This window comes from Vulpes lagopus, chromosome 18, assembly GCF_018345385.1.
Source record: "Vulpes lagopus strain Blue_001 chromosome 18, ASM1834538v1, whole genome shotgun sequence".
Classification (NCBI taxonomy): domain Eukaryota; kingdom Metazoa; phylum Chordata; class Mammalia; order Carnivora; family Canidae; genus Vulpes; species Vulpes lagopus.
In genome coordinates this window covers 21,701,881-21,723,116 of record NC_054841.1, presented here as the reverse complement: position 1 = coordinate 21,723,116, position 21,236 = coordinate 21,701,881, and positions in this window count along the sequence as shown.

Genomic DNA, 21,236 nt, shown 5'->3' with positions numbered 1-21,236 from the left:
AGTCCTCCTACTTTGTTCTTCTTTCTCAAAATTGTTTTGGCTGTTCTAGTTCTTTGCATTTCTTTATCCACTTTAGAGTCGGTAAGTCAATTTCTACAGAAAGCCTACTAGGATTCTGACTGCAATTGTGTTGAATCACTACATCAATTTGGGGAGAATTGACATCTTAACAATGCTGCGTGACCCCGAACCAGCCATGTGCCATATCTGTGTCCCTGTTTCCTCCTGGTCCCTCTAGGAGAGGTTTCAGTGAGTAGGTGAGCTGAGCAATTCTGGGAACACAAGGCAGCGGGCTCCATAAGTATTTGGGTCAGGGGCCAGGGGGCTGCCACAATGCTCTTCACAGTGTGTGCCAGCAAAAGTTTGCAGGAAGTCCAGCTGCCACTTACTTGTTGCAACACCTGGGCGTGTGGTCTCCCTGCCCTGGGCCTCAGTTTCCTCATCTGTAGTCCAGAGGAGGCTGGCTTTGCCAGGCAGACTAAACTCAACAGTAGACAAGCAGGAGCTCAGAAAACCATCTGTTTTCTCCATCCGGCCTCTGGGCCGCCAAGTGTGGCCAGAGAAAATCACATCACCACGCTGATTGACGCCAACACAGATTAATTTTCTTCAACCTCAGCTGGGTCTTAAATGCAGCGCAGCAGCCTCTCGAGTGGTCCCCAAACTCTTTCCCATCCCCTCTTACAGCAGCTGTGCCCCCTGAGCCCCACAGCACCCCCACCCCCGCTCCCCTGGGCCAGGCAGACGACCTGGGTCCCACTCAGTAGAGAAAACAGAGGCCTTTGTGGGGTGCTGGCTCCTGCCACTGTCCCCCCCGCCCCCCCAGCTCCGGAGAGAGCTGCCAGCACCTTCTCACATCTGAGGCCAGCTGTCCCTTGCCCGTCTCCTCCCGGGCCTCACCCCCCTTCTCCTTCCTCTGATTTCTCCGTCTCTGCTGGCTCTTTTTCCTCTGCCCAAAACAATTCTCAACTGCTCCCAACCCACCACCTCTGCCTCCACCTCTCCCTCTTCTCCTCCAGAGGCTGGCTTCTCCACCAAGCTCTCCCTACCCCTGCCCCCCTCCTGTCTTCCCCCACCCCATCTCCAATCTGGCTTCCAGAAAGCTCCCAGGATCTTGCCTGCCCGCTCACCTTTCTGGGGGCTTCCGATGTGGACCGCAGTTTAAGTGGCACAACTGCTGGGGACCCCAGGGCAGGATGCAACCTGCCCTTCCCCGGGAACGTTTGGGACCCCATGAGGTTCACCCGGGACACGGGGATAGTGTTACCCGCTGAGGACTTAATTAATTCACCTCAGGCAGCTCAGCCCAACACTGAGGTATTGTTTAAATCTAATCCTTCCACTCGGCCTGGATCCTGTCAATGTGGGCCACCCCCTCCTGGCCCCCCACCCCACAACCCCCCAGCCTCGTTCTTCTTTCTTAACACACCCTCTCTTTCTCCTCTGCCCACAGGCCTCCTCCTTCCCAGGCCCATCTCTGGCTGCCCCTCTTGGTCTCCCTCCAGGCCCTCAGGCAACTGCAGCCTCCCTGGCCGAAGACATCGGGGTGTTCCGTGGGGTCCTTGCCAGGGCCTCTCGCTTGGCGGAGTCAGGGATGACCCACTGCCTTTCTTCTGCAAATCTGTCTCTCCGGGCTCCCTCCCTGTCTCTGGGCACCTTCTCCTCACCTTCAGCAGCTCCTATTCCCTGGGCCCTAAGCCCCTGAGACTTCTCCCATCTCCTCCCTCTCTTTACTCCCACTTCCGGGGGCCCTTCTTCTAGGGGCCAGACCCATCACCCATCACCACCTCAGAGTCATCAGGCCCCAAGCCAGTCTCTCTCCTTCCTACTGAACTGGCTCTTCTGGGTTGTCCTGCCTCAGTGGCTCTTGCCACTCCTGTCAACAAGGATTTATTGAGCATCTGCTCAGTGCCAGGCACTGTTATAGGTGCGAGGTTGCAGCACTGGTGATGGGCAATGCCGACTCTCTGTCTCCATCCTTTCAGCCAGTTTTCTGTGCTCCCCAAACCCCATTTTTGTTATGTTTAGTTTCTTACAGCTAGCACTCACAGTTGTGTGATGGAGGACTATTTTTAGGCTCCAGGACTTTCTTTCCATACAGGTTTTGAGAATCAGAAGTGTATGGGGATTTATGTCAGCCACCTCCAGCCCTGCCAATGCTGACCGGTGAGGCAGGGTGCGAGCCCAGCTCCCTTGCTGCCACGAAGGGCAGCTTGGAGGGGCCTGACCCTCCAGAGCTCCCTGTGGGATCAGGCCGGGGCTGCCCCCTGTGGGACCTTGTCCGCTTCCTCCTTTCCCATCCTGCTTCCCCATCCCTCACCTGTTTGTTTTGGGTTCACTTCTTTAATAAACCAACCACCTGTACCTAAATTCTTGTCAATGCACCGCCTCTGCAGAGCCTGACCTAAGTAAGCAGTGGCCACAACAACCAAGGACCACCAGGCCCTCTCTAACATCTTTGGAACCATGTTTATAGCCTCTCACTCTGCATCCTCAGGGCCACCCCTGGTGTGGCCTTGTCACGATGCAACAGGTTCCCTCCAGATCCCAGGGTACAGGCTCGTCTGCTCTGGTCACCTCCAGCCAGCCCTCGAGCACACATCTGATTGTGCCCTTTCTCATTCAAAACCCCTCTAGTCGACCCCACAAAACAAGGGCCTAATACCTGAACCACTGTATAGTCACAAGAGTGGCTAAAATAAAAAACAACAACAACAAAAAAAAACCGCTATGAGGTGCTGTCAGGGATGAGGAGCTACCTGAACGCTCATGCATTGCTGGTGGGAGCACCAAATGGCAGAGCCTTTAAAACTGTTGGACAGTTCATTGCAGAGTTAAACTGGAGAACACATGATCCCTTCTTGGACATTTAACTAGTGAAAAAAACTTTCATCCACCTAAACATCTCTATATGGATGTTTAGAGCAATTTTATTCACAGCTGTCCCAACTGGAAACAATTCAAATATCTTTCAACTCATGGAGATTAAAAACAACAACAACAAAAAATGTGGCACACCTACACAGTAGAGCAGCTCTTAGCAATAAAAAGGAACGAGTACTGAAACAGCATGGGGGGAATCTCAAATGCATTATGATAAGTGAAAGAAGCCAGACCTCAAATGCTCTGTGATTTCCTTTTACATGACATTCTAGAAAAGGCAAAAACATAGGGACAGGGAACACACCAGTGGTGGTCGGTGGTGCACGAGGGAATGTTTTGCAGTGATAGAAATATTTTCTATCTCAGTTATGGTGAGGGCTATGCTATGATATGCATTTGTCAAAACTGCACACAAAAATAACAGTGAATGTCATTCCCTGTAAATCGTGTATCAATAAGCATGACCTTTAAGAAAACCTACCGTGTTGGGTGTAAATTGGTACAACCGCTTTGGAAAACTGTTTGGCAATGTCTGTAAAAGTGAAGCACACCCCTGCCCTCTGACCCAAACAGTCTGCTACTAGGACTACCCCGATGGGAAGTAGTGTGTAGGTCCCCCTAAAGATGTGCACAGAACATTCATGCATTTTTCTTTGTCATCACAGAAAATCAGAAACAACCCAAAGGAGAATGCGTAAATAGATCCATTGGCAGCATATTCACTTAAAGGAGCACCTGATGGCAGTGAAAAAGAACAAAGTCAATCTACATGCACGGACATGGGTGAGTCTCATAGATGTATGTTTAGTGAAAGAAGCCAGATGCAGGGAACACACTGATTCTGTTCGTGTGAAGTTCAAGAACAAACAAAACCACTCGTGGGTGAAGCTCGTCGGGGTAGTAATCACTTCTGGAGGCTGGGTGCTAACTGGGAGGGGGTGCCCGAGAGCCTTCCAGGGGGATGAAAGTGTTGTGTATCTTGATCTGGGGGGCGGTTACATGGGTGTATGCATAATCAGACAATCACTGAGCTGCACACTTCAGATTCGTGCGCTGCACTGCTTGTATATGAGGCTTTAACACAAAACTAAATATATGCAGCACTTGTCAGGTTTTAAAAAAATTTTTATTTATCCATGAGAGACACAGAGAGAGGCAGAGACATAGGCAGGGAGAGAAGCATGCTCCCTGCTGGGAGCCCGACGCCAGACTCGATCCTGGACCCCCGGGATCACGACCTGAGCCGAAGGCAGGCACCCAACGACTGAGCCACCAGGTGCCCCAGCACTTGTCAGTTTTACTGACTGTTGCAAGTGGCCTGGGGGATAGAAGGTGATCAATAACCCTATCCCCGTTTAGAAGGAGGATGGAACTAGCACCCACGTGGACTGCTGTCACCCTGTGGAGGGGAACGCAGGAGAGATCAGGTTGCCCAGGAAAGGTAGGCGGTTTCATGAAGTCCTGTTTAGCCTAACACACATCTGTCTGCACCCTTGGTCCCGTATGGTCACTAGTTGCCACACCCGTACTTGCTGTGTCCCTGCTGCGTCCCCTCTGAAAACTAACCTCCGCAGATCTGATGTTGGAGACTGAGTCCCACTGGCCCTGCCTCCCTCCTCTCCTTCCCTTCCCGTCTCAGGAGGCTTCCCAGCTGCTGTGCCTGCTTCTCATGGAGGGCCCAGGCAGTTCTCCAGTCACCTGGGCCCAGGCTTTCCTCTCATCTCCATTCTAACCTTCGTGCTCACAGCCCACAGGTGACCGCTCCCGCCTTCTGGAAACGCCCTCCTCCTTCGCCTGGCAGCCTGTCCTCTCCTGTTCTCCCCACCGCCCCTGTCTGGGCCTTCCCGGTCTCCCTGCTGGGCTTCTCTTACTGCATCCGGAGCCTGGATCTGACCAGGCCCCTGGATCCCTCTCTACAGAGTGCTCTCAGCTTCGTGGACTGTCTCTTCCATCCCTGCCTGGAGTTTTGGGTTAGATCTGCCCCCTGAGCTGTAGACCAGACCACCGAAGCCCCCTGGCTGCCGACCATGCCAGATGCTTCTCAGCGCCCTCCCAACTTGGCTGCACACAGAGCGCTCAGGCTTTCTTGAGCATCTCCTCTTCTGTCCTCAGAGCCACTGGCTCCCCAAATCCTGCTGGCCCTCTGGCTTGTCCCACTGATGTGTGGAGCCGGTCCTTTCCATAACACGCTCTTGTCTCCCACTCACTCTTGCTGGGCCTCCTCACATCTCAGGTTCAAAGGACTCCCACGTCCAGACTCGCTCTGTGCCAGTTACTCTCCAGCCGACAGCCAGAAGGATCTGTACAAATGGAAGTCGTATCTCAGACTCACAGTGCTCCCCACTGCACTTGGCATAAACGCCAACCAGGCCCCATGTGAGGTGCCTACCTGTCCCACCTCCACATACCACTCCCTGCCCCCTGCTCTCCCTTGCAGCCACGCTGGCCTCTTTGCTGTTCCCGGAACACACCAGGCTTGTTCCTACTGCCAGGCCTTCCCTCTAGAGACTCTCTGTTATGGGTTGAATTGTGTTCCCCCAAATTCATATACTGGAGTCATAACCCCAGTAGCTCTGAATGTGGCCTTATTTGGAAATAGGGTCACTACAGGTATAATGAGTTCAATTAGAATGGGGTCATGCTGGAATAGGGGAGCCCCTAACCCCAAAAAACTGGTGTCATTATAAGAAGGAGACATTTGGACACACACTCACACAGGAAGAACATGTGGAGATGAAGGTGAAGATTGGGGTATTGCATCTGCAGGCCAAGAAATGCCAAAGATGGCCAGCAAACCCCCAAAAGATAAGAGAGAGGCCTGGGACAGACTCTCCCGACAGCCCTCAGACAGAACCAACCCCGCCGGCGACCTGATCTTGGACTTCTGGTCTCCAGACTGTGAGCCAATGAATTCCCATTGTTTACATTTGTGGTACTTGGTACAGCAGCGCCAGCAAACTAAGACCCTCCCTCTGCCAGGCATGCCTCCCGCCCCTGTCCTCTCTTGACTCCCTCCCTCCGGTCATTTTGGCCTCTGATGGAATGCCACCTCCTCGGAGGTCCTCTCTGTCCCACCTGAAGAGCCTGGTCTGCTCCCAGCCACGGCAAGGAGAGCGATGGGTGCAGAGGCTGTGAGTGAGCAGAGCCAAGGGCTCTGGGGGCCACCGTGAGGGACTTCAGCATGTGACAGCTTAGGAGAAATCCTGGAAAGGGACATGGAAAGGGAGCCCTGAAAGGCAGGGCATCAAGGGGAGACAGGAGAGGGTGGCATTGGGCACCGAGGCGAGGCTGTGGATGGGGCGGTGGTCGGCAGTACCACTGAGGGCCTCAGTGGGGCCTCACTGAGACACCAAGCAAGGTGAGATTTGAGAGATGGCATTGGGTTTGCCAGGACCTGGCCACCAGCGGTCTCAGGGTCCCTGGGGGAGTGGATCTGGCTTGCAGTGTGGGGGGCAAATGGGAAGTTTGCCAGGACTTTGAGAGAAACAGGAGCTGGTGGGGCATGGGGTCCAGGGAGCCTGGCCTCAATCAGCTTTGGATGGGATTGGGGTCCTTTGCAAGCACGTGAGGGCTTGGAGATTCAGAGGGGAAGGGTGAGCTCAGGGAAGGCTGGCGGGGGTGGAGGGGGTGGGCGATTTGGAGCCTCAGGGAAATACAGGCCTGCTGATATTGGGTGGAAGGGCGATTCCTGCTTTGGAGGCTACAGGGTCTGAGGCAAGACTATGGCCACACTACGGCAGGGGCAGGACAATTGGTGGGAAGCGGGCCAGGTGGGGAGGAGGCCAGTGTTCTACAGAAAGTGGAGAATGTATGAAATAGTTGCTGGGACTGTGCAGGGGAAGATTCTAGAGAGACAAGGAAGGCTGGTGAGATGTACCTGGCCAATCTTCTCTGCCAGGCAATTTCTTCCCTGACTTTTGGGCCTCCCAAAGTCCAACGTGTCCTAAACCCAATCAGTTGTCTCTCACTGAGAATGTTCCTTAACGATTGCCCCCATGGGAGCACTGCAAACACTCACTGGCTCTCCAGGTGGGAGCCTGGGCACAAGCACCCCCATTGCTCCCATCCTGCCACCCCCACATCTGATGGGGAGCCTCTCCTATGCACCCCCAGACCCTCTCCTCCACCCAGCCCCGATAAGGCCTCAAGGATTGGTAACAGCCGGGTGACAGGTGGCCTCTGAGGAGGGAGACTGGGGCATTCACCCCATATATGTACTGATTTTCAATTAAAAATGTATCTAAGAGTGTTAATGCCTCATAGCAGTTTCCTGGGTGCCCCCTGCTTAGGGGTCATTGCACTGAATGAGGCTGTCGAAGGCCACTTTCCAAAGCAGGAGGAATGAGGGGCCAGGCATCGTGAGGGCAGTAGGGAGCACCGGCCACACACCGCCCCCCCCCAACATGTGAGCTGTGTACAGCCCACCTGTGACCTCATGACCCAGCCACCTCTACTTGGCTCCCCCAGGATGTACCACCCAAGGCTCAGGTGGGCCCTAGGGCCCAGCTTCAACTCCTCCAACATAGCAGAAGCTAGTCTTCAGGTGTGCCACCGACCTTATGAGCCCCCATGCTCTGGATCCATGATGCTGGTGTGTGCTGGGCAGTGGGATCCCCTCAGGCCCATGAGTGGTGAACAGGGTCTTGGGTGGCTGCAGGGGCATCACTACAGATAAGGAAGGTGAGCCATAGAGCCCGAGAGTCCACCGTGGTCAAGGCCCAAAATGGTGGCAGCAAGGACAGGTCATCCATGCAAGCTCTCCCCAAGACCCCTCCATCCATTTCTACAGCCAAACAGATGCAGACCCAGAGAGAAGAGCTGTCTGCCTGGAGTCAGAGAGTGAGGCAGAGGAGAGGCACCGGGGAACAGTGACCCCTGACCACGAGCCCAGCCCATAACCCCTTGGGCTTCCTCCTCAGTCCAGGCCTGCATCCTCGTCCTTGTAGTCAGGGACTGTGGCAAGGGGGGGCGAGCTCCCCTTCCCAACTGTGATGGGGCCCCAGCGCCCCAGGAATGACGGCCCCCCTGCAGGCGGCTTCTTTTCCCCAAGCCACAGGCAGCTGGTGCTCCGGAGCCCTCCTGCCCACCCCCCGCGCTGCCCCCAGTCCCTGCCACCCTTCCCTCAGCTCCGGAGGCTCCATTCATGTCTCCTGGACACTCCAGTTGGTTTCAATAATTAAAAAAAAAAAAAAAAAGATTGAGCTGCCTTTCAGACATTTCATTTTGTGTCAGGAGACACTTCTTCAGCAGCCACCAGGATTGAAGTGGTTGCCAGGGGCGGAGAGTGATTCAAAGGCCACCCCGGATCTGGCCGTGGGGTGGGACAGACTCCCCAGCGTGTGAGCTGCCACCGGGCTAGGCGGCCAAGGGGGTCCAGAACACCGAGCTCACCATACTGGGTACTTGGTAGCGGGAGGATGATATAATTTTGTTCCACGCAATGAAACACGGGCTCTTGTCCAAAACTAATATTCCACTACCATTTGGGACCCCCGTGGCTCCAGCTTGGGGGTCCCTCTGTTCCATCACTGGCTCTGTAAGGCATTCTTCCCCCAAAGAGCTTCAATGTTCTGAAATGTATTTTCTGTGTGTATTTACAGGAATGGAGAATCCCAAATTGTGAATTTGTATTCTCTGTCTCTGGGAGGATAGGCTGGTTGCCTTGAAGAAGGGAACCTGGGGGACGGGGAGAGGCATGGGAGGGAGCCTTTTCACTGGACCTTCTTTTGTAGGTTTTAAATATTGAACCACGTGAATGCATTTTCTAATTAACATTTTTTAATTAAAAAATCATTTTCATTTAAAAATAGTACCTTTCTGGACTCTATTCTCCTCCCTAGTACTCCTCCTCCCTTCTTCCTTCACAGCCAGACCTTTGACTGCTTCCTTTGTCGGGGTTCCTGTCTCTTCCCCTGAGACTGCCCTGGCAAAGATTCTTAGAAGCGTCTGTGGCCCGGTCACCTCCCCTGACCTCTCTGGACAAGGCCTCCCATTGGCTGCCTCCTGCAGGGACAGCCTTCCCCACATCTGCCCTCTGGTCCTGTCTTTCCATCTCCCTGGTGGGCCCCTCTGAATGCTGGCATGGTCTGGGCCTTCACCTGGACCCCCTCCCGTGGTATCACTTGTCCATGAAGCTTCAACCCTATTCTAGACCCAGGGACCCCAGCGTGGACCTCCCACTGGCTTGAGGCCAGTCAAGGTCCTTCCCCACATGGTGGCTGCTCTTACACCTCCAGCCAGAACCTCCCCGCCAAGCCCTGGAGCCTGGGTCCACCTGCCCCCTGACGCCCCATTTGCTTATCTTGGGGACCTCACACCAACATGTTTGGTTTGCCTGGCTTCACATCCCTACACCGCTCCTTCCTTGCTACAAGCAAGTTTCTCTCTGTTTCTTTATGTCTAAATGGTGGTAAGTGTGGTAGCAGGTACCTTATAGGATAATTATAAGTATAAATGCATTCATATAAGTAAAGTTCTTAGAACGATATCAAGCATACCGTCAAAGCAAAAATGTGTTTGTTAGATAAAAGTGTCCCACATAGAACTCCTGATCTTCCTCTTGCAAACCTGATCCTTCTGCAGCATTCCCCACTGCCATCGAGTCCCTTCTGAGCACCAGAGAACTGGGGGTCTTCCTAAACACCACCCTCCTGCTTCTCCTCCAATATGCGCCCCATCACCAACTCTGGTCTGTTTTACCTCCTAAATCTCTCTCCATCTCCACCCCCTTGCTGGTCCACGAGCTCCTGAAATTGCTCTTGTTAAGCTCATCAATGTTCTACTAATTGCCAAATCAAAAGAAAATTTTCAGCCTTCATCAGTTTGGAATTTTATGCTACATTTGGTCTTGCTGATCCCTCTCTCCTAGAAACGCTTCACGAGCTCAGTTTCCATGACAACCTGCTCTCCGCTCTGCTCACGTGGCCACGTGGCACTGACATTTCCTTCTCTCTGCTGCTTTTGGAGGCGCCCCAGGCTCTGCCAGGCCCTGAAATGATGGGTTGGAGGTCCTCAGACTTTGGCGGGGCTCGCTCTACCTCTCAGCCTTCCCCAGCCATGGCCATGGGCACAGTGACCACCCCAGCTCTATGTCTCCAGGGGAGATGTCCTCCAGAGAACCGGAGTCCTGGCCCTGCCTCCCTACTGGTCATCCCTCCCAGGTGTCAGCAGGTCCTTCAAAGTCAGCTCTCAACTGTGCCAATGACCCCTCCCTGGTCCACCTGCTTCTCCAGGTCCCAGAGAGAGCTCCTTCAAACAAAAATCTGTCCATGGCACTTGACTGCTCTAAACATTTCCGTGGCTCCCCATCACCAACAAGGTTAATTCGGGCTCTTTAACATAGCACTAGCTACTCCCTGCTCTTTCCCACCAGTCCCTCTCTCATCCCAAATTCCAGGAACACCCAGCTGCCTTCAAGCACACACCTCATGTCCTGTCTCCTATCCTCCATGACTTTGTTCACGCTTCTCCCTCTGCAGCGTGAGACCTCTTTGGTCTCTTCTACCCTGGTCCCCACTCCTTGAGAAGTCAACTGAGGTATTACCTTCTTGGGGTGCCCACCCTTTCCTGAGCATCCCTTCCCACTAACCAATTCTGAGTCCCCAAGGTGAGGTTATAAACCCCTTTTTGTGTTCTGATAATGCTCTAAGCATTATCTCTTATTTATTTATTTATTTATTTATTTATTATTAATTTATTTTTTCTAAGCATTATCTCTATACTAGCCCAGAACGTTTCTGGTTGCAAGCAATGGAAACCAGGTTTGAAACAACTTAGGCAAAAGGAAGGGCAGGTATTCATCTGGATTCCTGGGAAACTGAACATAGAGATGACAGCTGGGGCAATGTCCCTGATCCCCTGCTGGACCAATATAATTCCTATTTTGTTATTTATTTATTTAACAGTTTAATTGAAGTATGTTGACATATAAATAAATTGCACATATATAAAGTGCAACATGGTAAGTTTTGATATATGTGTACACCCATGAAACCATTGGCGGTCAAGATAATCAACATACTCATTATTTCCAAAGATATCTTGTGCCTTTTTTGTCATCGCCTCTTCCCTTCCCTTTCTACCTACCCTACCCTCTCCCACCATTCCCCAGGCAACCCTTGATCTACTCTCTGTCACTATACGTTAATCTGTAATCCCTAGAATCTTATACAAATGGAGCCATCCAGTTTCGTCTGGCTTTTTTCATTCAGCATAATTATTTTGAGATTCATCCATGAGGTATATTGATAGTTTATTCCTTTCTAAAGCTGACTCATGTTCCATTGTATGGGTGGACCGTATTTATCCAATCACCTCTTGATGGATATTTGGGCTGTTTCCAGTTTGTGGATATTACGAATGAAACTACTATGAATGTTCATGTAGTAGTCTTTGTATGGACACACACTTTCATTTCTTTGGGATAAATATCTAGAAGAAGAATGGCTGGTTGTATGACAGGTGTATATGCAACTTTTAAAGAAATTGCCAAATTATTTTCTAAGGTGTTTGTACTGTTTTATATTCCCACCCATGATGTATGAGAGTTCCAGTTCCATCCTCACCAACATTTGGTCTGATCAGTCTTTTTAAGATTTATTTATTTATTTGAGAGAGGAGGGCAAGTGTGCGGGGTGGAAAGTCAGAGGGAGAGGATCCTCAAGCAGATTCCCTCCTGAACGCAGAGCCTGATGAGGGCTCGATTTTGGGATCCTGAGCTCCTAACTGGAGCTGAAATCAAGAGGCAGGTGTTTAACTGATTCCGTCCCCCAGGAGCCCCTGATCGGGTCTTTTTAATTTTAAACATTCTAATAGATACGAAATGGTATCCCATTGCGGTTTTAATTTGCCTCTTTCCTCAGATGACTAACGATGTTGAGCATCTTTTCTTTCTTTTTTATTTTATTTTATTTTTTATGTTGAGCATCTTTTCATGTGCTTATTTACCATTTGTAGATCTTTTGTGGTGAAGTGTCTGTTCAGATCCTTTGCTCCTTTTTTTCATTGGATTGTTTGTTATTTGTATTACTGAGTTTTGCCGCTTCTTCATATAGTCTAGGTACGAGTCCTTTGTCAGATATAAAACTTGCAACTATTTTCTCCCAGTCTGTGGTTGGTCTTTCCATTCACTCACCAATGTCTTTCAAAAACCATGTTTTTTAAAACTTTGATGAAGTCCAACTTATCAATTTATTCTTTTATGGATCACGCTTTTGTTTTTTTTTGTTTTGTTTTGTTTTGTTTTTTTGGATCATGCTTTTGTTGTCGCAGCTCAGAAATCTTTGCCTAAACCAAGATCACAAAGGTTTTCTCATATGTTTTATTCCAGAAGTTTTATAGTTTTAGATTTTACCCTTTACATTTTTTACTTTTATTTTATTTTTTTAAGATTATTTATTTGAGAGAGACAGAAAGTACATAAGTGGGAGAAAGAGAATCTCAAGCAGGGCAGCCAAGGTGGCTCAGTGGTTTAGTGCCACCTTCAGACCAGGGCCTGGTCCTGGAGACCTGGGATGGAGTCCCATGTTAGGCTCCCTGCATGGAGCCTGCTTCTCCCTCTGCCTGTGTCTCTGCCTCTCATTAATAAATAAATAAATAAATAAATAAATAAATAAATAACATCTTAAAAAAAAGAGAGAGAGAGAATCTCAAGCAGACTCCACACTGACCCCAGAGGCCGACATGGGGCTCAATCTCACCACGCCGAGATCCTGATCTGAGCTGAAACCAAGAGTCGGACACTTAACCAAATGTGCCACCCAGGCTCGTGTTTTACTTTTATTTTTGTGCCTGAGTAGTTTCAACTGGGTTTTTGCTACTGCAAAGAGAGTTCCTGCTAATATTGTAATCTATCTAAATGGAAAGCTTAAAAATCTTCAGGGCTCCTCACTGACCTTGGGATAAAATCCTTACCTCCCTGGCATGGCTCAATGAGACTGCGTGAGCTGCTCACCCAGATTTCCCACCATCCTTCTTCATTCTTTGCTCTGTGTGTACTGAACAAATGGCAGTTTCTTGAGCTCAATGCCCAAGGCAATTCTTTCTCCAAGCTTTAGGCAGGCTGAACCCCCCCGCCCTCCTCCAGCTATAAAATTCTTTGGATTTGAGATGACAACCAGGACCCCACTTGGGCATCTTTTAGGACTTGACCACTTATTTCCCTGTCTTCCTCAAAGCTTATTTGTCCTGAACCCCCTCTGTTATCCTTAGGTTCAGGGTCCCAGCACATATCCTTTCATTAAAAAAAAAAAAAAAAAAAAAAGTTCTTGTTTCTTTGTTTCCATAGCTGAGATAGTATCCAGCATACCATCTGCACCCTAGTTTCTCACTTGTCTTCCCATTTTGATATAGAAAGGATTTTTCAGAGATTTTTTTTAATCACAATTCCTTGATGAATACTAGTCCATTTGACTGGATATGAAATAATTTGTTTAACATTTTTCCAGCGATTGGTTATTTTGGTTGTTTCAATTTTTCTGTTGTTGTTATAAACAAGGCCACACTATATCTCTTTGTACATAAATCTTTGTCAATTTGAGATTATTTCCTTTTGATGGAGTGCTGTAAGTGTAATTACTGGGTCAAAGGCTGTAGTAATTTACATTCCCATCAGCAGTATTGTCTGTTTCATCACACCCTAGCCAGCATGGGGTATTCTCATTAAAATTTTTTTCTTTGCTCTGTACTGGGCAAAAAGTATTATCTCATTGTTGTTTTAATTTACTTTTTAAAAAATAATTAGATATTGGAAAATAGGTTCAACCTATGAGCCATAAAAAATTAATCTCTGTTAATTGAGTGTTCCTATCCCTTCACATTTATCCAGCAGTGATTTGAATTTTTAAAACTCAATTTGTATGGATTCTTAAACACCAAGGATATTAACCCTCTGCATGACATCCTCCAAGTTGTTTTCAACTTTCTTATAAGGTCTAAACTTTAAAATCCTTTTATCTTTTCTTTTTGAATGCTTCCCTTGCTTTTAAGCTGAGAAGGTAACACTCACACAGGGTTTCGAATGGATATTCACTTGTACTTTATTCGAGTGTGATTTTTAATTTAAATCTTTAATCCATCTGAACTCCATGTTGATGTATGACACGAAGTGAAGAATGAAGTGGATTTGCTTTTCTAAACAGCTTAGTGATCCGTCCAGCACCTTTGATTGACTAATCTCTTCTTTCCTTACTGCTTCAGGGCACCCCCCTTTTAACTGTGTGGGGTATGGTAATGTTTTTCTCTTATGCTGTGTGTGGGTGGAATTCCCTCTTACCTCACTCCCTGCCCCACTATCCAAACTTCCTGGATGCACCGCTCTTGGGGGTAATGACATTTATATAGAGTCCCTAGCTTGGCCTTTAGCTGCTGTGTGGGCTTCTGTTAAGTCCATAGCACAGACAACAATCACGCAGGCTTTCGTCCAGAGGGGAGCCTACAGAATGAGAGCCACTGCCTTTCAGAACTAGAGTTGCCTTGAGAAAGGAAAGATTCTGGATGTCACTAAGCTTCGAATCAAAATTAATGGAAGGGACAAAGAGTTTATGCAAAGACAGCAAGCAGATTGAGAAGACCATTCAGAGTTTGGGCCTCATGAAAGGGTAAATGTTCAACCTGTGGGTAGACGGAGAGAAATCCAAGGGCGTTGACTAGAACTTTGGCGTTGCCTGGTTCCCCAGCAGAATATCATGCCCCAGCTGCTAGGCTTAGTCCCAGCGAGGGATATGATGCGGTCCCAGAGAAGTTTGGGGGATCTCAGAACAGAAGTCTTGAGTCCAACCTGGTGCTTACATGAAACTGGACACAGGCTGACACCCTGGAGAGGTCTTGTGGGGGCCATGGAGCATCTGAGGGTGCCTGGGTGCCTGCCGAGAGCCTTCCCTGGCAGGCCCAGGGAAGCTAGGGAAAGCTGAGAAGGATGCAGAGCTTGTGGAACAGCGGCTGTGGCTGTTGGCACATGAGGATGGAATCAGAAGAGGCAAGATTCTACCCAGCATAGCTAAACCGCATGGCTATCTTGCCTGTGACCATGTGCTGGTTCCAGTCCTAGGGCCTGGACCCGTACCTGGCCACTGTGTCCTCATTTTGAGATATATATATATTTTTAAAGGTTTTATTTATCTATTTGAGAGAGAGAGAAAGAGCAAAAGAACGAGCACACAAGTAGGGTGGAGAGGGGCAGAGGGAGAAAGAGAAGCAGACTCCCTGATAAACAGGGAGCCGGATATGGGGCTGGATCCCAGGACCCTGACATCATGACCTGAGCTGATGGCAGATGCCCAACTGACTGAGCCACCCTGGCGCCCCTTGAGTTATGTGTTGATATGCAGGAGGATTGGGTGGACCTCGAGCTCCAGGAAGCCCTCTGATGGACGTCTTCTCTTAAAGACGCACACACTGCTTTCATCTTTCATAACTCTTGCTTCTGACTCTGGTCTTGGTTTCCTGCAGCAACCAACTTTCGAACAGGAGCTTCTGTGGGGCTCATCCTGGGGTGTAGAGGGGCTGGGTCGCTGGAGCCAAAGTTAGGAGAGCGGGCCATTAATACACCCCAGGGTCTTCCACAGGTCTCCACCCTGCCCCTCCTACCCCCCACCCCCACCCGGGCTCAGCTTCCTCTTCCCTTGTCTGTAAAATAGGTTGCCCAACCCTACCTGCCTCACGGGGTGTATAACGACTCACCACACGGAAATAATGGTTAGGACCCCACTGTGTAACTGTAAAGACCCAAGCCCATGCTGGGGTGGGTTGTCCTGGTTCTGTGTCAAGGGCAGATTTCCTCTCCCCATATCCCTTCAGCCCTGCAGGCCAGGCTGCCAGCTACCTAACCCCCTCCCCTGCCAACTCTCCTAACCCTCATTCATTCTCCCTTGCAGGACTTCACACACACACTAAATGTGTTTGTCTGATTGTTTTATCGATTGCAAACTCTTTTTGGCTAAGAATTTTGACCTTCTGTTTCTGACATTTTATTTTAAGCCCCAGAATATATTTATTCAGTGCCCGGTTCATTGCCCCAGTCTGGGGATGATTCCAAAATGAATAAGCCAAAGTCTGGGCCATGGGCAGGATGAAATTCCTGCTACAGGGAAACTCAGTTAAGTCACAAAGGTCACAGACAAATTCCCTGAAAGAAAGTTGGAGAGAGTTTACTCGAGAAAAGGCCAAGTATTGAATTCTCTCTCGGGAGGCGGGATGCACATTATTGCCTAAGATGGCTCCCTCTGGCCCACATGGCCTCCTTCCCTCAGAGGCCTCATTTAGCTAATTGCCTTTGTTCTGCAATGGCTCATATCCCACAGGTGCCTTCCTTTGGGAAAATTAATATGTGAATATTGCTCTTTTAGTAAAACCAAAAACAAATGAAAACTTCTGCGCCCTCTATGTGCTCTCCTCCCTTCCTAGGTAGACTCTGGATCACTACCCCCTGCAAAAAACCTGGTAAAGAGCCCCAAAGGCCAAGTGCAGGCAAGCCAATCAGCCTTTACCTCCTCTGAGGAGGCCTAGCCTGCCAGGGGTCATTCTGTCCTTCTGGAAACTTCTCCCTGGGCTCCTGGAGAGTGCCTCTCTTGCCTTTCCCCTCTGGACCTTCTTTCTCAGCCTCTTTTTCCTATATTCCCCAACCCCCTAAACGCAGGACTCAGCCCCTGTCCTCTGCTCATTCCTTTCATACTCTATTCCTTAATATCACCCCCTCCCCTGAGCTGCTTTGACATCCCCTCCACCCTTGAGCCCTGCCTGTGCCTGAAGCTGCTGAGTGCCCATCTCCAGCTGGAGCTCTCCTCTGGGCTCCAGAACCCAGGAGTCCAAAGGCACTTCATACTCAACACACTCAACAGATTGTCCAAAATCCAATCCTTCCCTAGAGTCTTGCATGTCCTAGAAAGACACCAGCCAAACGCCTGGCGTCTTGCTCCTCAGCTCACTTACATATACCCTCATCTACAGTCCAGACTCCAGCCTTGGAGACTCGACCTCCTAATGGCTCCTGGGTCCTTCCAGTTGTCTTCACCTGCACCACCAACGTCCTAGCCCAAGCCACCACCAGCCCTAGCCTGAACGACTGTCTCCCTGCAGCTCTCTAGCACCCCAGCAATCCTTGCCTTACTGGCAGTCAGAGACCTTCAACATGCAAATGGGAACAAGCTGCTGGCATTTGTAAACAACACCAAAGCACCGCTCCCCAACCTCCATCGTTCTCAGAAGACAGCCCCACACCATCCAAGCCTGTCCAACTTTTTAGTTCATTTCCAGCCCTGTTCCCCCTCATCCACCAGCCCCGGGCTCCCTGGCCTTCTTTCCCTTTTTCCAGAACAGACCCTGTCCTGCCTACGGCAGGGCCCCAGGCCTATGCTGCTCCCTCTGCCTGCAATGCTCTTACCCTGCTTGATGCTCACTCATCTTTCAGATCTCCTCTGGGAAATATTAACAGATCCTCTCTTCCCTGACTCCAGCCCCCTGGAAGCTTTCAGCCCCATACACCTCTCCTTTGTGGTTATCATTGTAATTATCCATGTGCTCCTGTGATTGCTTGCTTCACATCTGCTTCCCCACTTAGACTATCAGCTTCATGCGGGCAGGGAGATGTCTGTCCTACTCTTACCCTTTCCCTAACGGTCAGCTGGCACAGAGGACTCACTCAAAAAATATTTGTTGAACGGAGTTGAAAACCTTCTCTTGACTCCACACTTCACTCTCTAGCTTCCAGACAATCCTCGAAACTTTTTTAATTATCTAAACTTAATTATTCAAACTTCTGTAAAAGAGGCGTCTTTGCTGACTATCTCTCACCCTCAGGCCCTGCAGTTGGGGTTCTGCTCTGTCTCACCCCAGAAACTGCTCTCACCCAGGGCTCCGATAACCTCCTAATTACCAACTGCACTGGGTGTTTTTCCATCCCTGGTTTATTGGAATTCTCTGCAGGGCTTGATATTGTTGATCACTCTCGCCTTCTTGAAACGCTTGGCTCTCTTGGTTTCCATGACAACACTCTCTCCTTGTTTTTAACCCGTCTCTATGACGACTTTGCCTTCCCAGTCTCATTAATCAGAGGCTCTGACTCAACCACCCTTGAAATGTTAGGGTCCTGAAGACTCGATATTGTTGAAGATGTCAATTCTCTCCAAATTAACGGACAAATTCAATGCCTTCTGAATCAAAATCCCACCAGGATTTTTAAGTGGAACTTAATAGGCTGATTCTAAAGGTCATATGGAAGAGGAGATCGGCAAGAACAGCTAAGAGAATTTTGAGAAAGAAAAACAAGTGGTGGGCACATAGTAGGAGTAAAAGGACTGGATTTGTCCTACTAGGTAGCATCTGACAAAGCAACAGCAATTCAACAGCATGGTCAGGAATAGACATGCTGACCTAGGCAACTCAGAGTTCAGGATCAAATCCATTTCCAAAGGGAACCTGCCATATTCTAGGAAAGGCATTTCAAATGAAGAGCACCAGTCACCAGGAGCACAGAGGTCCTTGTATCTCAACTCTTTGAAAAAGGGACCCGCTGGGGTAGCCTTCCAGACCCTGGACCATTTCCTTTCCTTTCCAGCCCATCCTCCACCCCACCTCCAAAACTTGCCCAATGCAGGTACCAGCAGTCCCTTAGGACCTGGCTCTTTTTTTTTCTTTTTTCTTGCTTTTCCTACTATGAAGGTGATACATGCTCTTGGATAGTGAGTATATTGTATATTGTGTTCATTATACTATTCCTGTTCTCTTGTGTTCTTTTGAAATATGTTCCCATAAAATAGCGATACCTGAACATTATGGAAAATTTGGAGCATAATGAAAGAATGAGGAACAGAAAAATCTTGACAAGAATCCCAGGAACCGCCATGCTTTGTGAAAATGCATGTGAAGAGCACGTTTCTTCAGAAGTTTTTTTAATGCATTTGTTTACAGTAAATACTTATAATATATATAATCTTGTGCCACCCCTTTACACTGATTATATGCTAAGCATTTCACCATGTTAGTCAACATTCTTTGTAATTATTACATTTAATGGCTGTCTGATAATCCACTTAATGAATGAAACATAATTTTGTTAACCATTCTTCTGGGGCTGGAGTTGTGGAGAATTTCTTTTTTCTCTTTCTTTCTTTTTTCCCTTTTCTCTTCTTTGCCTTTATAAATCAAACCGCAGTGCACATCTTTCCGTACCAGGCTTGGGACAGTGTTTTAGATCACTTTCTTGGGATGAGCTTCCTATAAATGGAATTCCCAAGTCAAACAGTGTGAACCTTTTCGAGGCTCTTCACACATCTTAAGCAAATTGCTTTCCAGAAAGGTTTGCTCCTTCAGAGTCCTGCCAGCTGTGTACAAGAGGCCCCATGCCACCAGGACAGAGCCAGCGCTGCGAGCCTCTTGTTCTACATGTAGCATTCCTTTGACGGGCGCAAAGTGGTATCTCTCCATCCTAATTTACGGTTATTTTATTATGACTAAATTCAACATTTGCAACTGAATTTGCCTTTTGAACTTCATCTTTTATAAATGGACCCTTACCGCCTTTTATTGCCCCAACATTTCATTATGAAAATTCCTACTGCCTTCTGTGAATGTTTTATTTATGAGAATTTTCAACACAGAAAAGCTTTACATTTCCTATAGTCAATTATGTTTGTATTTTCCATTATAATTCTCTCTATTGCTATGAAAGCTACAATGGCCTCCCTTAATCACAGTTTGAATAATGAATCGTTTCCATTTTTTTCCTAGTGAGTACGCTTTTGTGTGTGTGTGTGTGGGGGGGGGGGTTAACTCTTTAAATCACCTGGCATTGGTTTTTATTTATTTATTTAAATTCCTGTTAGTTAACATACAGTGTGATCATAGCTTCAGGTGTACAATGTGGTGATTCAACTCTCCCATATGCCAGTGCCCGTCACAAGTGTGCTCCTTAATCACCTGGCATCGATCGGTTTCAGTGTTAGTATAAAGGGAGGTAAAAATTGCTTTTTGTTTCCCAGATAAAAATCATTTTCTAGCCCCACTCAATGAGAAACCCTTCTAGTCCCCATTAGTTTGTGATGTCTCTGCTCTCATAAGCCACAGTGGGAAATATTGCAGGGATCTGTGTCTGGGCTTTCTAGCCTATTCCACTGAGATGTCTTTCTTTAAAAACAAAAACAACAAAAAACCCTGTTACTTTGTGTTATATCATGCTGCAATAGCTGTTGGGGTTAGAGCCCTGGACAGCTCTATTTCACATCAGCTCAGTTGCCCAAGCATCTGACACCCACATTGAACTTCCGTTTGGGCATCACACAATGGACATCTCACGGCACCACTTTTTCACTCATATACCCACTTTAAAAATTTTTTTTATTTTTAATTAATTAATTAATTTTTAGTTATTTCTTTTCCCTGGAAGTCAAATTGTATCATTGTGCTCCACAGAGAGAGTTGAGTGGCAGGCACGGCCCTGAAGTCTGGAGGTGAGGTCTGGAGACCTGAGTTTGAGCAGTGTCTGTGCCCACTGTGCACCGTGTCCCCAGGACCTCGGTTTCCTGTAAAACGGGGCTGGGGTGGTCAAGTGAAGTAAAGAACATCAACACAGCTTTATTCTCCCCTCCATAACTGTGTACAAGGTGTGGAAATACCAGAACGGGCAGGAAAGAGATGGTCTCTAAGAAATGGACTTCAGGGAGCTTCCAGGAGAGTGACTATGGCTAAGTGCTCTTTTAGGGGAGCGCTCTTCAAAACAGAGTGAAAAAAGGCAACTCCAAAGAAATGATTACAGGGGCCCTGAGGGAAAAGAACAGAATGTGGAGGAAGCGATGGGCAGGGATCCTGCTCTGGCCAAGGGGCCGGGGAGAGCCTCTCTGAGAGGACGTGTAAGTCCGAGAGGCTGAGAGGAGGGAGTTAGGGGAGAGCCTTCCCAGGATGAGAAACAGCTGAGCAGAGCTTCTAGGAGAGGAACAAGCTGGAGCACTTGAGGAACTGAAAGAATTCGCTTGTGGCCGGAGGGCAGTGAGTTGGAGCATCCCAGGGGGACCAACATGGCCAGCAGACCGGGTGGACTGCGAGAAAGGGACAGGATTTTGTCCTCAGGGCAAAGGGAAATCTCGGAAAGCTGCGAGTATGCAGGACCATGATGTGATCCTACTCGGGTTTTAAGAAGTCTGCTTTTACTTCTGTGCGACAAGTAGAGGGCTCCGTGGGGAGAATACTGCCGGGCCATGGCCGAAAGAAGATGGAAGGTGGAGGGTGGAAGGTGGCGGAACCATGTGGTGGCACTGGATGTGGGAACGGTTGGGCTGGGGATGAGACTGAGCTGCCCAGATTCTCTGGGACCGGGTAAGAGGGGAGGGCAGGGAAGTGTCAAGGATGACACTCAAAAGCCAGGT